We start from the raw sequence: 3,951 nt of genomic DNA on the forward strand, positions 1-3,951 counted from the left end.
CCAAACTCTGGGTCAAAGGTGGCTCACCTACAGACGCTCATTCCAGCCTGTGAGATGGAAAAAAGGAAGAGTGAAGTGTGCTCTTTATCTGTAAGGTCCTGACCTCTGCATACAAAGTTCCCTCTACTTCCTGCCCTCAGTAAGACCTGGCTCTCCTCCCTGACAGTTCTTGAAGCCCTTCCCAGAGGATGGTGGTCCGTCTCCCACCGCCATGGTGTCCTCTATGCTCCGCACCTCTATTTCCAGATCCGTCGTCCTCTATCTTGAGTAAGTGCTGAGGCTCCTGACATCTGCCTGTACCACCTTCTGCGCCTTCTCATTGATGATGCCTACTCATCAATCAGTCAATCAACCTTTACTCATGCCTACTCATCAATCAATCAGTCAACTCTTACTCTCAGAGGGCTTTGGCAACTGGCTTATCCTTCTCGCCCCAGTTCCTACTGCCATATTGGTGACTTTAATGAGCCAGGACCTGGCCGAACTCCTGGCCCCTCAACTCCTGTCCCTTCTTATTCCAATGACCTTCACCTCCACTCTACTTTAGCCACCATCTCCCTGGACATGTACCGGCCCTCATTTTTTCCTGGAATGAATCTTCCTCTAAAGTCTCACATTTCTCTGATCACAGACTTGTACCTTCTGCTCTTTTGATCATTCCAGCTTAGCAGTTCTTTGAACTCTAGAATCCCTTGGCCCTTCCACTTTCTCCCTCTCAGGACCCTCCTTCCTCCAATTCCTTTCCCATCCACCCTAGATTCATTGATCTTTGCTATACCCAGGCATGGACGTTGTGAACAACTCCCCGACATCCATTCCAACCCAGACGGTTGGTCCACGCCGGTCATGGTCATTCCCTGTCTCTTATCAGGAGCGGAACAGTCATGTGACTCACTTCTAGTACTAGAGGGTAGGGAAAGGTGGGGTAAAGAGGACTCTGGGAAAGATTTTCCCATGAAAGAGACAAAAGAATTGATGATCTTTCATTCTGAGGATGAACCCAACAACAAGGGTGGCAGTGCAGAGAGACAGAAAGAACCCAGATCCTTAATGATGTTGTCAAGCCACTAAATCAACCCCATCTGAAGTATCTTCCCCCAGGATATCCTAATACATGAAATAATAATTTATTTCGTATTCAAGCCAGCTTGAGTCAGGCATTCTGCTACTTTCAGACAAAAGCACCCTAAATAACATAATTTGCAACTTGCAGCAAAAGCCCAGTCCTGGATCAATGTAAATTTCCTTCCATTCTGTTTTTATACCTGTTCTGCTTAGACTGGTGGAGAAAACAATAGTTCCTCAGTCCTCCAGAAACCTCAGACGTCTCTCTACCCATCCACCATTAGGAGAGCCTTTCCCCATCCATCTCCAGTTTTTGTTTAGGGTTGCAGAAGACCTGGGTTGTTATGTGAAATGGCCAGCTGTCTTGACTAGGAAACAGGTATTTTTTAAAGTTCCTGAGGATAGCATGGGTATTTGACTTGGGTAGAGGGGAACAGAGGGGAGATCTTGAAGTTAAAAGAAATCCAGCATTCATAAGAAGGTAGAGTAGTTATACCCAGATTAAGTTGAGTGAACCAAGTCATTCCCAGTGGCTGAGGTGAGTTAGGGGACAAAGAGAAGCTTCCTGCCCCGTGTTGTGGCCTGGCAGGGGTGTAAGCCCCAGGGAAGGGTGACCTATGGGAGAGCAATAGAATCAGCCTTCTGCTCCTGTATCTTGGGCCTGACTAGTTACTGTCCCAGTAACACATGTCGACACCATAACAAACATAGTAGATACCAATGATGACACATCTTAAAACTATGTGAACCAGTTGGCAAGTCCTGGTGGGTTGCTGAGTGTGGAGGCGGGAGGTGGTTCCTGTTGGTGGGAAGGCCCCAGGCCCCTAGCATAATCTCAGTCACCTAGACTGTTGGCAATAACACATTCATGGTCTCTAATTCTTACCACTACCCCGGAATTCCTGTTTTCCCTGTTGGCTCTCTCCTCCCATTCACCATAGCAACTATTTTGAATCTTCTTGACACTCATCCCACCTCCCACCTGCCTGCCTTCCCTCGCACCCTCAGGCACCCCTGCCTCCCCTTCCTGCCTGCCTCCCTCCCTCCCTCTCTGTTTTTCTTTCTTTCTTCTTTCTCTCTCTCCCTCTTTCTCTCTCTTTCCTTTCTCCTTCCCTTCTTCCCTCCCTCCCTCCCTCCTTCCTTCCTTCTTTCCTTCCTTCTTTCCTTCGAATCTTCTCTACACTCATCCCACCATCCCACCCACCTGCCTTCCCTCTCACTTTCGGGCAACTCTGCCTCCTATTGCTTTTTCTCTCTCTTTCTTTCCTTTCTTTCTCCAGACTGGGGTGCAGTGGTGCAATCATGGCTTACTGCAGCCTTGACCTCCTGGGCTCCGGTGATCCTCCCTCCTTAGCCTCCCAAGTAGCTGGGACTACACTGTCTCCTATTTCACACAGAAAATTTTTTTTTAAATTTTCATTTCATTATGTTGCCCAGGCTGGTCTCAGACTCCTGACCTCAAGTGATCCTCCCACCTCAGCTTCCCAAGTAGCTGAGACTACAGGTGTGAGCCACCACACAAGGCTTCACACAAAATAGATGCCATCTGTCTGATTGGGACTATCCTTACCTTCCTTGCTTACCCACAACTGTTGTAGCACTGTCCAGTTGAGCTTTCTATACTGCTGGGCAAGTTCTGTATATCTTTGATGTTCAATATGGTAGCCACTAGCTACATGTGGCTATCAAAATATGGCTTGTACAGCTGAAAACGTGAATTTTAAATTTTACTTCATTTTAATTAATTTAAATTGAAGTAGGTGTGAGTGGCTGCCCTATTAGGCAGCACCAGTTTAGCATAACTAAAAGAAAACATTTGTGGATACCAAGGCACTGGGGTTTCTGCTAACCCTCTGATATCACTAGGCAATAGGCTATTGACCAACCATTACAGGAATTCTGAATTAGGTGATGAGAAGGAATTAAGAGAGAGTAAAAAAAAAAAAAAAGTACATTCAGCAGGGTGCAGTGGCTCACGCCTGTAATCCCAGCACTTTGGGAGGCTGAGGCAAGTGAATCACGAAGTCAGGAGTTCAAGATCAGCCTGGCCAACATGGTGAAACCTCATCCCTACTAAAAATACCAAAAGAAAAAATTAGCTGGGCGTGGTGGCGTACGCCTGTAATCCCAGCTACTCGGGAGGCTGAAGCAGAATCGCTTGAACCCAGGAGGCGGAGGTTGCAGTGAGCAGAGATCATGCCATTACACTCCAGTCCAGATGACAGAGTGAGACTCCATCTCAAAAAAAAAAAGGAAAAAAAAATTTAAAAAGGCACATTCACTGAGAAATTGCCCTGGAGAAATAGAGAGGAAAAAAACATTGCTTTGGCATGTTGTTTTAGTTGTGGCGGTTATGAAGAAAGAAACCATACAGTGAACCATGGCTGGAACATTGGTTCCATGGTGGTACATGGCTCTGTACACCTGACAGACAAGAAAAGCCTTGTATCATGGCTGCCAAGTCCCACTGATACTGACATCCTCACAGCCTCTGTGGGAGTAAAAATGGAACACCAGCCAGGTAGAGAAGACAGTGAGGTGTCATCATCAGTTGAGTAACTTCAAAGGGCATCCAGTTATCCTTGTTTGCATTTTCTACCTTTCATGCAAAATGTATGCCACACAAACAGATTGGTAACTTGCAGGTCCCATTTTGTGTGGCTGATTTTGCTCACTTTTGGAGACTTTGTTGCTGGGGCAGTCCTGGAGAAATAGCTGAGGGAGCAAACCAGCTGAACACTCATTATTTTCTTAAGCAGTAGATAGCTGCAAAAGCTCCCTTTCGTTTCTTAAACAGTTTCTTTCAGTCTCTTTACCTGTAGGTATGCTTGTTTACAAGGACTCCAGATGGCCTGGGGGCTTCAGAACCTTTCGCCAATTATCAGA

Source organism: Mandrillus leucophaeus, unplaced genomic scaffold, assembly GCF_000951045.1.
Source record: "Mandrillus leucophaeus isolate KB7577 unplaced genomic scaffold, Mleu.le_1.0 Scaffold7, whole genome shotgun sequence".
Classification (NCBI taxonomy): domain Eukaryota; kingdom Metazoa; phylum Chordata; class Mammalia; order Primates; family Cercopithecidae; genus Mandrillus; species Mandrillus leucophaeus.